Genomic DNA, 13,678 nt, shown 5'->3' with positions numbered 1-13,678 from the left:
ATTCTTTTTATCATTACCATAGAATTATTAAAAAGAATATATTCACAACTATCCCCAGCAGACTCTCAAAAAGGGTGTATTTATTATTTTTAATAAACCTTTTGATAAAATACATCAAGTGCTTTTACACTAATCAGAATATCTGACTATTACCATTATATATGTCTGGAAATCTATTCTGTGTCAGCTCTATTTAGGTCATTGTCATGCTTTGACATACCACACTTTCTTCACAGCTTTATCAGGAAGAAAAGCAATGAAAAGTCTGTAAGTGAACAGTTTAAGAGAAGTGCATTCCTTTTTTTTTCCCCTTTGACAAGTAATGACATTAAAATTCACTAATACATTTCAATGCTATTTTCCATATATTACATAACAGAATTGCAGAACAGTTGAGGTTGGCAGAGACCTCTAGAGGTCATCTGGTCCAACCCCTCTGCTCAAGCAGGGCCACCCAGAGCCAGGTGCCCATAATAATGTACAATGTGAAAATCTTCACCTATGAGCCTTCTTACAGTAGCAGACAATTTTTTTTTTTTTTTTTTTACATTTAAACTAAAAACGCACACACAAGCAAACAAACACACAAAAAAACCCACCAAAATTTGAGTTATTTTTGGTCTTCTAGACTGGAAAAAAACCCTGACTTATTTTCTGGAGATATGGTGAGAAGGAAGGGAGAAATCTACTTTGCAAGGTTATAGATTAGGTAAAATGGGAGAGATTATTCAGTTCTATTTGTTTAGAGGAATAAATCCTTCTCAGCAATAACAAGTCATATTGCAATCAATAATATAACCCGCAGAGTAGATATGTATAAATATTTATTTGACAAGAAAATACAAAAAAACAGAGGTCTTACAGGAGCTGCTGCAGAGTATAAACAGATCTGTTTATATGTGGCAACAGCTCAGGAGATTATTGCTCCCAGTTGTTTACAGCTGAACCTCATACGAAGGCCGGTGCCTCTTCCATCAGCTTTGCAGGTTGGGTGACCTATAGCTCACCTTTGGAATAACAGTTAGCCTGGTACTCAGAATGTTTGTGCCACATAATCCTCCCTGAGTGGGATAAACTTATGTAGACTTATAAGTTCAGATCCTCTTTTCCTCTTTTTTTGTTTCCTTTCCTTTCTTTGTCCTTGTAGGGAAAAAAAAAAAAAAAAAAAAAAAGGCAATCCTCATCCCCACTTTTAAACTGTGATAATTTGCTGCATATGTTTAATATTTCTTTGAGTGTTTGAGGACATATCCAACATGTTAACCAGGAGACTTTCCAAACAATGTAAAATAAACAACACACTGGGGAAAAAAAAAAAAAAAAAAAAAAAAGAGAGAGATGACAATTTTGTGTATTAATGTTCCAAAAACCCCCTGTGTTCAATAACTGAGCAGAAATTCTTTTTTCTTTCTGCTCATTTTAAATGAATCCAGTCACCTGTGTCTTCTGGCAAGATTATGTCCTAGTACAAATGTGGTGTGTACGCTGAGTTGCAGTAATTCAAGTTTTATCACTAATTTCACTGTCCTTGTTATTTCCCAAATGCTCAACAAAAGAAGCCCCTAAAACTGTATTTGTTTCTCCAATATAAGCAGCAACTATATTTCTTTGAGATGCTCAATCCCAACACTCCACCCCACCTGTGAATAAAGCTTCTACCAACCCGCTGAGATTCACACATGCTTACACACCCCAAATGAATGAACACTTGCAGGTACAAAACTTACCCAGCTAGCCAAAAAACAAACCTGGAAGTCACCTGCTAGCGCCACTCTTATGCTCAAACTACTATTTTGCCAAGCATACAAAGGGTAAACCCAACTACCAAAATTATGATATACTGGCAGAGGCAGGCAGTGCCAGTAACTGTTCAGATGATACCAGGACCTGAAAGGAATGGATGAGTGTCCAAATGATTGCTACAAAAAGGGAAATGGACCTAAGCATTATCAGTACAAAGGCACAAAGCAGTAACATAGCATGTTCCTAATGCTACAAGATAAACTCACATAGGAAACATTTGTGGCAGACACTAAGAATCCTGGGAAGCACGTGATTGAAGTTTACATGCATGCAAAATATGCCATGTATTAAGTATAACATCTACATAATAAATTGCTTAATAAAGTGTCAAAGAGTACATTAAAAAAAAAAAAAAAAAAGCAAATTAAAGCCCTTTTATGCAGAGATAACGAAGAACTGGAAAGGTTACTGACCATATGGCAAGACCTGGGCAAGAACTAACTAAACAAAATAGAAATTACTTGCAGACTCTGTAACAGATGGAGAGAAGCAGTTCTGAGTTTGGCTCAAAATAGGGCAAAGAGGATGTAGTTCAGGAGAAAGAATTTTTGTACTGGGGGCAAGGAAGATATTTTTCATTAAGTCTGAATAAACATGACTTTTTGACTATTATTTCTTAAGAAAAGGGATTTTACTAAAAAAAAAAAAAATCTCTTGCATTTACCATTCTGTATCCCTTGAAAAGGAAAAGAAAGCAAAGCATAACATAAGACCAGCTAGAGCGATCACAAAGCAACCCTTACTTGAAACCAGCATTCAACTTCACAACATTGGTACCTACAGGCAAGCAAGGTGTACCTTTATTGTCATTTGATACTGACATACTTGTTCAACAGCTGACAAGATTCAGACAAATAAAGTGAATGAATTTTGCTTTTGATAAGCCTCTGGATTTCACATCTCAGAAAGGATTTAAGAGAAATATCATGGTATGAATAACAAGTCAGAGGAAAGGCTCTGAAAAAAAAAAGGCATTCTTTCTGTTAGAAGTGCTTGTCAAATGACTAGTAAGGAACAGATGTGGTTTCTATCTTACAGGAGAGCATAAAAGAAGAATAAAAAAAATCAGGAGACAGTTTCTCTTCTGAGTAAAACAATCAAATGCGGAGAAACTAAAAAATGTGAATGAAAAGATGTGTTGCTGGTGTCAGGTCAATTCTAAGTCTTATTACTGTGGTAGCTGACCTTGCATGCTTCTTTACTTTGTTCCTGCACTTCTAACCCTTATCTCTAAGATTAGCTAAAATGCCCAGGGAAAAATAATCTGTGTAAGAACCAGTGCTTCAAGCTAAACTGGATGATGGAAAATACATCTCAAGTTGAAGCCTCGGGCAAAGATAGCAATCTCCTAAAGAGAGAAGTAAGCATGACACTACAAGAACTCTATCATGTCTAAAAGAAAAAAAAAACAAAAAAAACACAAAAACAAACAAACAAACAAAAAAACCCCCACACCAACCAACCTGATTATACAAAAGCTCACAAAGATCTACTTCAGCCATAATGTATATACACACACCCCCAATGCACCATTCTCCACATTAACCTCAAAAAGCAGTCTAAGGTTGGGAAATAAAAAATGAGTGTTGTCTAAGTGTCTTTAGTTTACTCAGTCAAACAAAACACATTGCAAGACTCTAATTACGCATGTGACCACCTATTTTCTACAGGACCCATGCAATATTCACCATACAAACCACATTTAAACTAAGAGTTCATATCAGATCAGCTAGTTTGTTATAATTGACTTAAATAATAAATTACATTTCTGAATAAAACCACGACTATATTAATCACTAGCTATACTCATAGCAAGATCACAGCCTTAACTCTCGGTAATAGGCTCACATCCTCCTCATACTTTGCTTTTGTTTTTTCACTTGCATATTCTACATATCACAAAAAGTCCTCCCATATACAAAGATTCACACTTTTAAAGTGAGTGAAAAAACATACTGGAGCAAAGCAGAAGGGAAATGATACATTTTGCTTTCATGCTCAGCTATGGAGTGTATGGTATTCATGAGTGCCTCACTCTGGTAACTTTCTCTGCATCAAGAGCAGCACGGCAAGGCCTGAATTCTAGTCAAGTAAATCCCTTTTTCAAGCATCATAAAGTCCTCACAAAATAAAACTTGTCCTTGTGTGCACTCAAACTGTGTATGTTCTTTCAAGATTCTCACAACTATCTGTATAAAGAAGCCAAACTGTAATTGCAATTAGTCAAATGTCAAAAGTATTGTTAATCTTCTCAGAAGTATTAGGTCTATACAAATGAAATCAAGACTATTCCCTATTTACAGCCACTTGGCAAAATATAAAAGAAATAAATTCAGCCTAATTTTGCATTTCTGTCATCATTTGTCCCAAGATTCTCTTGCTTTGTTTGCTTCTTATATTGTCTTTTTAGGATTGATTTGCTGGTTTACAGTAAGTTGGAACGATAACAAGACTGTTAAATTGAAAACCAAATAGGAATGTGCACAGAAAATTTCAAGAAACTAAGGAGTAAAAATACAATACAAATATGGAATTAATAATACAACAGTCTGCTACCAAAGTTAGAGTAGTTGGAATCAAGCCATCTTCCAGATTACTTTGTACCTATCTTTGATTGATGTAGCATCTGTGCAAATACAGTGAACTGTAAGAGAGGCTCCAGAAACTACCAGCATTACCAAGGAAAATTCCCTTTGAAAAAGTGCACAACATTACTCTGTTACCACATGGACTCCATTTAAATTAACATTCAGAAAGTACTGCATTTAATCAGTTCTAGGCACTCATTAAAATTAGGCTTTACCAAGCAAGCATAACAGCTTTGTTGTAATTACATATGTCCTAGGTTACAGAATGCAACTTACACGTATATGTTTGTATTCCATTATCACATTCAGTGCCACAAGCACCAGGGGAATTCTATGCTAAGTGTAGAATTTTTTAAAAAGAGCATGAATTAGATACGAGTTTTCAAACAAGAAGCAGAAAACAACTGTGAATGGTAAAATGATCAAATTTAGAAAGTGCAATCAATTCCCAGGACTATCCAAATGCTGGGAAAGTAGAAAAGTCCGCACACAGCTTTCCAAAGGTCTATAGGAAATGGAAACTTGCATCATCTGCTTTCCAACTGAAAAAGAAACTTGTTGGATCTTACAGACTGGAGGATGACTCTCTAGCAGCTGACAACATCTTGAGGGAACTATTTAATTCATACACCTGTTTGGCCTCCTTCTGCCCGGTATGAACCGCCAAGCTCTGTCCTCCTGTATTTACATCCCTGCCTTGAGAGAATGCAGCTGCCTGCTGCATGCTACCCTAGGTATGTTAGCAGAGGGCTCCTGAAGGGAACACCAAAGACAATCCTAATTGCCAGCAGCTGCAAGGCTTCTCACTTCATGGGCTTTTTTTATTTTTTTGTTCAACTGGCTTCCCAGACTTGAGCCAGAGTCTTATTTAAATCTTTTACACACCTCTGTCACCAGAGACTAGTGAGCACACAAGAGAAACTTAATAAAAAAACTTAAAAAAACCAGATGTTTTACTTTATACCTACACGAAGGATATAAATAAATACAAACAAACAAACAAACAATCAAAAATCAAAACAGCAAAACCCTCTATTCTCCTTATTTGGAAAGCAGTAAATCAGACAAAGAGGCATCACAGGGCTAGCAATACAAAAGCAAACTAAGTATCAGCTAGCTGTCTAGAATACCAACCTGGCCTTCATACCTCCTCTATTTAATGATGTTTTTTATTATTGATAATCAATTCTTAAATTAAATTTATCAGGCACAAAAAGGTGTGAAGAGCCATCAGAGTTTTCAAGGCAGGATCAATCACCATATCAGTGCTTCCAAGTCTCTGGTCCATTGCAGACAGGAAGTAGCAGAGAAGGTCAAGCTCTCTCACATAGAGGCATACAAATCAAGTCACCAGAAATGTGAGTCTCCTCTGACACTGAATATAACATATCATGGGCCAATACAGAGAGGTTCCTCCTCCTTTCAAAACATGGTCATGGTAAAGAGTAACATGCAGTCAACAGCCGGTGAGCTGAAGGAAAAGGGTAGGGATGGAGGACACTGGTCTTACCACCAGTAAAAAAACTTCTCCCTTTTAATCAGCTGACCACAGAGGTAAAGGGAAGCAAGGTCTGCAAGGAGGCAGGAGGAAGTCTCAAACTCACAGAAGAGGGTGTCCTTTTCCATGGATGGTACTTTTCTTCTTTCCTTCCTTCTCCATGCCACACACCACACAGAGCAGTAAGCTCTTTGGACACTGTCCTCCTTAAAAAACTGAACTACAAAACTTATCTTAAATGCATTTAGGAATACATTTTCCCTTCAATAGGTTGGGGTGATGCAAACAAAGCCTCATGGAGATACATTTTCAAAGTGTAAAAAGTAAGACTTGAGCACCAACAGGAAACACAAAGACAGTCTAGAAAAAAAAATGTAAGATATGAATGGGAGTGACAGAGGGGAAGCACAGTCTCTGAAGACAGCAGGACACAGAACAGTATCTTAGTACCAAAGGCAACTACATGAATGGATAAAAGGGGAGAGTTTTTAAAAGTAAAAAACCACAGTAGAATAAAATAGTTATTATCACCTTAGATAGCATAGAATTAAATCACAGAAGTGAAACAGAGGAGAGGAAATAGCAAATTCTAATCATCCTGTATTAGTCTCTGAGTACAGCACTGTTTCCACTGAAAATCTGTAGCAACACTTCCACTAACCTCAACAGAAGAGGGCGGGGGAGAGGTTGGGGTGGGAGAAGGCTTTAAAACCCAACTGGATATGAGAAGAAAGAGTGAAGGGCCTGACTGGATTCAATCTCAAGCCGTGAGCAAACCAAAAGCCACTGCAAGACATCTATCTGGATGAGCCCCTATGTTTTCTCTCAAGAAAACTGAAACTCTAAAACATTTTCACTACATAAATGCTTCTTTCACTCCCACAGATCTAATTTCTATAGAATATTAAACACCTTCTTGATGTTCTATTAACCAATCCAGTACGTTTGCCATTGAAGTAAAAAAGAGAATAAAAAATATGTTAGTAAAAATAATAGAGATGGGGCCACCACTTATTTTTCCCCTCAACGGAGAGATTTTAGTAGTGACACATGAAAGGGACTGTTTTAACATCACCTGATCATTGTATTTGCCTGTTATCTAGTTCACACATTATAAAGTGACACCTGTGCATGTAAAATGCAATGTAAATGCCTAAGTGATAAGAAAACTCTCTAATAGTATATTACACTTATTTGATAAACTCATTCTCCAATAAACAGTATGTTTTTATTTTCAAAATTTAGGCAAGTCTTGTCTGTCACTCCAAAGTTACAGATATACCTGGAATTTTTCATTCTTGATTTTGACATCCACTGTAAAAAGAAAAGTTCTTTTTAGGAACAGAATACATTTTTAAAGCTTATTATAGTATTACAACTCCTGTAAACTAGGACTAAACATTGACCACAGCAAAATGTCATGCCAAGTGTGAGTGTTCTTTCCCCAGGTGTATTTGTTGATTGTTGACTGTGGCAGATTGTCCCAAAAGCCTCATAATCTACATCAGATGAAATAAAAAAAATGTCCCAATAGGTATGCCTTTCCTCTGAACAGCTCCTTTCCTGGCAATTAGTGTAGTGACTGGGAAACAAAGAGTGTCGGGCTGGAAAAAAAAAAAAATCTTTCCAGTGCAAACCATGGTTGAGAGAATGATTGATTAAGTTCTGGGAATCCTCTTGTGCTACAGGTTTCTTTGGGAGCATGCAGGAAGGACACCCGGTATAGAGCAGTTTTCATGAGGAAATTAACGTTGGGGTTTTCTGAGAAAGTAGTTGAGCCTTGAGAATTCAAGTAATTTTCCTTCCTCGAAAGGAAAAGAGAAATTGCTGACAAAATGCAACACTTTCTCAGTGTTTTGGTTTTGATATCAAGTTTGTTGTGATCTTCAGTGCACACTATATAGTCATATTATTTTGCTTAATGTTTGACCGTTTGTGCTCTTCCGATTTAATCTTGGATCTGATTCTTCCATCATTTGCTGAAAGGGAGGGAAAAGGTTATTTTCAACACCACTCTTAAATTTTACAGATTTCTTTAATATCAAATAGTGCCTAGGAGTCTGTGCTGGAAAAGGGACTGTCTGAAAGAATACAGTTTTCACTCATTTTCATCTGTCAATCCATGTTGCTCAGGAAAATGCTGTTGGAAAAAAGGTAGCAGGCTGGAGGCTTTTGCTGGAGCGTACAATAATGATAATGACTTTTGTAGTCTGTACACAGATCAAAAGGCACAAGTGATTTTGGACTTTAACCAAGAGACACAAGCACACAGCCAGTCAGATCTAATGAATTGTGGTGGTTGAGGTGACATGGATTTAGGGACACAATGAGATTCCAGACTACCTGAAAAGTGACAGCCATGAGAATGCCAGAACTCTCTGAGCTCACCTCTGGTAGCTCCAGGAGATGAGGACTGTCGGGGTGACCATGGGCTTCCGCCCTTCCTCCTCACCCATCTGTCCAGGGTCTCACTCATCTGCTCAGGCAGCCTCCATGAGGAGAGGCCTGCAGTGAGTCACCTGCATCCATGGACTGCTGCACCCCCCACAGCCTTAGGGCTCAATACACTTAGTGCAACACTGCAAGACAGTAACAGAATAAAAAGTGGGAATTTTCTCCCCAGTATTCAAATGCTAGCTAGGAATTATTCCCCCCCCCACAACCCCCGAAGAACATTGTGCAGGGAAATTATCTTACTGATTGTGAATGATAGACGTTAACACTGAGACCATGTATATAACTTAATAAATAATATAAATAGAAAATCTGTTAAAAAACTATACCTACTTAGAAAGAAAGGCATCATACAATTTTTAAAAGCAGAATTGTGTCCTACAAGCTAATATACACGGACTAAATCACCTTGCAGCTGTCAAACTAAAATTTCTTCCTGTAAAATACTGTATACTACACTTCTGTGTAAACATAATGGAGTTACTTTTTCACTGGAAATTGTACTTATTTCAAATATAGCTTGTCTATAAACAGATGCTGAATTCTACAGAACTCTGAATGTGTGCAGTTCATAACTATTTATTGCATAGTTTAAAGCAACTGTGCAGCCCAAAGATCACCTGCAGCTTGCAAAGCCTTTTTACACCCAGGCCTCAAAGTAGGCTTTTAATGGTTTTATCTATATGAAGATAAAGTTCTACTGACCTGAAGGTGAATCTTGTGATATACACTGATTAATACCAGTATTAATAAACTCCTGGTTTAACAGGACAATGCTTGATCCCTGACTTTAACCACTGAACTGTTCACCTGCAGTGAACAGTTGATGCCTGATGTGACCCAGGATACACTGCAAATCACACAGTAATGCTTCTTGCTGCCAGAGCTATGAAACTGTTGAGCAGCTGTGCTGGAAAAATGCTGATAAAACACCTTCTTCCCAGGAAGTTCATGATTTGCCAACCATTTGGGGGAAACAGACCTGATTAGGAGCATCCTTCTGAAACCCTGACAGTCAGACTGTTGAGCTCACAAGCTCTGCTCCTTGTTAACTCTTCTAATATCTCCCTGTTAACCCTTCTAGTGACCCCCCAGAAAACTCAGGCAGAGGTAGAAAAACAGTGTATTTGTAGTTGGATTTTCTGCCACAAACATAACTGGACTAAAAACAAACTAAACTAAAAACTTCAAACACTTTAAGAGGGAAAATCTAGAGAAATGAATGAAATTCTACTTTCCTTTCTCAGGAAACTTCTACAGACAAGCATCACCCAGAAGTCCGATGGCTCACAATGGTGTTCTCCAATTCCTTGTCATCTTCTCCTAATTGCCTGGATTCTGGTAACTTTTCACTAATTCTTAAGCCACTCCACTAAGTAACATGGAAATATCCACAGAACAAAAAAGCACCACTCTATACAGGAAAGGGTTAAAGGAATCCATCACTGATTGTCACTGAGAAGTACCATACAGAGATTTACATGACTGAAACCTAATTTTAGGAACTGAAAACCAGTTACACTTCTAAAAACGTAAGTTGCAGCTGCACTTACTATTCCAAGTAGTTCTGCTAAAGTTTTCTTATGGGTCTGCCCATTCACATTGCATTTCTGGCAAGGCTGAAATGTTAGCATTCTCTCTGACGCTGCAGCACATCATTCCTGTTTTCCTAGATTGTCAGCATTATAAACTAAATAAAGGAAGAGGGGAAAAAATCCACATAGTTTTGTGGAGTTACAGCCTTAGATGGTGTCTCAGATAAACCCAGCTGCCCAGGATTCTGCCTGCATCTGGATAGTGCTGAATCCCTTCTCAAGCTCTTTGGCCTTGAGCACAAATATAGATCCCTCTAATGCCCTTTCTGGAGATACAGAGCATGTACTCAAGTTGCTTGGTCCCTTCACATAATTTCTGGTGCCCCTACGTCTCCCAGCAGCAACTGCAGCCTTCTCAGAGCCTCAAACTGGCAGCCCTGAAAATTGTTGTTTCCTCCTTCAGAGGCTGCAGATAGAGATACTCAGAGGGAGACACAGACCCACATCAAAGAAGGATCACAGTCTACTTCCTGAAGAGGTGCAAGCAACAGGTCCAGGGAAGTGATTCTTCCCCTGTACTCAGCACTGGTAAGGCCACACCTCTAGTGCTGTGTCCAGTTCTGGGCCCCTCAGTTCAGGCAGGACATTGAGGTGCTGGAGCAGGTCCAGAGAAGAGCAACGAGGCTGGTGAAGGGACAGGAGCACAAGTCCTATGAGGAGAGGCTGAGGGAGCTGGGGTTGTTTAGTCTGGAGAAGAGGAGGCTCAGGGGAGACCTCATGACTCTCTACAACTACCTGAGAGGAGGTTGTAGCCAGGTGGGAGTTGGTCTCTTCTCCCAAGCAGCTCTCAGCAAGACAAGAGGGCACGGGCTTAAGCTCTGTCAGGGGAGGTTTAGGTTGGATATTAAGAAGTAATTCTTTACAGAGAGGGTAATCAGGCATTGGAATGGGCTGCCCAGGGAAGTGGTGAATTCTCTGTCCCTGGAGGTTTTTAAGATGAGACTGGATGTGGCACTGAGTGCCATAGTCTAGTAACCACAGCAGTGTTGGATCAAGATGTTGCAGTATGTTTGAAGTATATAGAAGTATGTCAAACTTGTAATGATTGCTTAAAGTGACCACGTTTCCAAGATGGTGATTGTATCCCTTTGTGTAACCTTTCTTCTTCCCAAAATACCTCAATGTACCTGTGGAATGTCTGAGAGATAACTAGAAACTCACTTATTGGTTGTTAACCCTTTGTCACCATTGGTTGCTTGTAAGACGTCCTGGTCACGTTGCGATCCCTCCGAAAAGTCTTTAAGCTGTTGTCAGATCAATAAAAGCCCTCTCTGCCTGCATTCCCTCCTGCCTGGCTGACAGCCCCACGTCCTCTCTGCAGGGGGCATGAGGCGCTAGGGGGTGAAGGGGGGAGGGAGCACCTCTCCCCCTCGGACTAGGGGGTAAAAGGAAGCCTCCTGTTCCGGGGATCCCCGTCTCCATCCATTCAGCATTCGTCATCAAGAGTTGCACTTGATGATCTCGGTGGTCTTTTCCAACCCCGCTGATTCTCTGATTCTATGATCCAATACACAGATTGCAGAAGAACAGCTCAAACCTCCTTACATCCCACCCATGAATTCACTCTTTCTAAGCCTCAGACTTTTGGCAAAAATCACATTTGAATCTTGGGACCTGATTTCTAAAGTTCATGTTGTTCATGATGATAAAGAGCTGTTACTAAGAAAAAGCCTTGTACCTTTATGAAATTCCATCTCCTTCATGCTCTTTCCAGTGGCTTCAACTGTCTCATGGTGAGTTATTACTGAATTGAACTCAAAATCCAGATCCTTTGAGCTACAGTCAACTAATTATTTCTAAACATTTACATTTGAAAGAACAATATTCCAAGATAATGAACTATATTCTCTGTCATTCACCTCCTGACAGAGATTTTCCAGAGATCCCAGTTAGGCCAACCTGAAATCGCAATCTAGATGAAGTTAACAATCAAACACACTACATTTTATTTCCTAAAAGAACCCTTTGTTTATATAATGGATTATTTACCAGCAGTAGTCTCCCACTGTTATATAATAATACAACTGTCAACTGTTTTTGGCACAGGCAAATTTTTGCAGAATCTACTATTGACTACTTAATCACAGGTTAGAAGAGTTGACTTTTAATGCTGTCTTCTTTACAGTAAACAATGTACAAATGTTATTCCAAATTAATATTCAAAAAATATTACCACTACTTGCAAACAGAGAGAGTTATTACTGTGAGCTACTCAAGATCCCACAGGGACACAAGGCTGAGGGAAGAATGGAACTCCAGAATCCCTGGTTTTAGTTGATTCATATGATTATTCTCCCTTGTCTGACAAAAGTATCTTTTGTTGTCTGGTGCACAAATGTCTAGAATCAATCTGGATTTTCCAGAGCTAAACAGAACATAGTTTTAATATCTTTTGTTGTGGCACTTTTTGTGTGCTTCACAGCTACCAGCAAACTCATGTGAAGAAATAAAAATAAGTCAGAAATAACATGGTTATATTCTGTTTCTTATTCTTATAAGAATAAATGTTCTTCCTTTGCAATCACAATAGAATAAAAAGCCATAAATTGCAGTCAAAGCTTAATCCTGCTTAATAATAGTAATAATGAAAAGAAGCACATAAAAGACAACCCATCTCTGTTTCCCAGAGTATTTGCAGTATTCACAGGAGACAGCCAAGGTAGAAGTACTGTGAACAGTGACCAGGAAATCAAGGTAAGGTGAAACAGTTTAGCAGAAGTCACAGACACTAGTCACCTACCCAGCTAATGGGAACAATCTATAAGTATCAAAGGCCAGATTTAAAAAGGAATGTTGGAAGAGAACAAAGTTACAGATTAAGGTTTGTCCATCCACCTAAATATAGAAACAAAATGAGAGAAAGTGTAAGATGCCTGAAGGAGAGGACAACAGGCAAGTAATCAAAGCTGGCATCACTGGCAGAGCAGAGACAGGAGCTGGCACCCCTCATTTAATAAACCCGAAGGAGAAGGATTTTCACCATTTAGCCCTAGCCTGCAGGCAAGACCAAAGAATTAGTATTTGATGCAACAAGATGGACACAATAAGAGATGCACAGGTGACTGATTGGATTTGAAGGGAAAAAGAAATCTGGAGAAAAGGATTTAAGTAATTGAAATGGTTTCATTTGCAAGGCACAAGACTGCTTCTACAGAGAAGAGCCATTATTACTGTTGGCCATCAACATCAGTCTACATCTAGAAAACAACTATAAAAAACTGTAGAATAATTGGTTCTGACTTCCTAAAAATTTGTGTGCCATAAATAAGGGGTTTCATCATACAAACAGGTCTAGCTAATCATACTTAAATGTCTGACATATATCACAGTAGAGCTAACACAGCAGGGTGAGGCCATCCTATGTGAACACAACATTTAATGAAATAACACAGAAATACCCTACCATATGGGCAAACCACAAGCAAGACTGTGGGAAGTGGAAGAAATAGCAGAAACGAGAGGCCCCCTACCCCCTAAAAAACAGTGCAGGCATTCTTATAAAGAGAAATCATAGTATGACGGAGTAAAGAATACAAATTTAATCACATGTTTAAGCAAATAAGGCAAAACAAAATGAGATACTGGCATTTCCAAATCCTCTGCATGCATCAGGAGTTAACCAGAGAGATTGTGGGTATTAATGGTTAAGCAGCACATTAAATATATTTTAAAATTGCATCTATATTTGGTTACCTGTTTGTTTTGTGTGACATAAGTAAAAAGTTACATATCAAAATAAA

General features: G+C 38.5%; 1 protein-coding gene across 2 annotated transcripts in view; it reads right to left on the bottom strand.

The window, feature by feature from the left end:
• CPQ (carboxypeptidase Q) overlaps positions 1–13,678 on the bottom strand; it is a 149,870-nt gene that overhangs the window by 92,714 nt on the left and 43,478 nt on the right. The window lies entirely within an intron of this gene.

The sequence above is a fragment of the Empidonax traillii genome, unplaced genomic scaffold, assembly GCF_003031625.1.
Source record: "Empidonax traillii isolate 1590-97213 ecotype Southwest subspecies unplaced genomic scaffold, ASM303162v1 scaffold257:size1394852, whole genome shotgun sequence".
NCBI classification, from domain to species: domain Eukaryota; kingdom Metazoa; phylum Chordata; class Aves; order Passeriformes; family Tyrannidae; genus Empidonax; species Empidonax traillii.
This window is presented reverse-complemented; position numbering and strand designations above follow the sequence as displayed.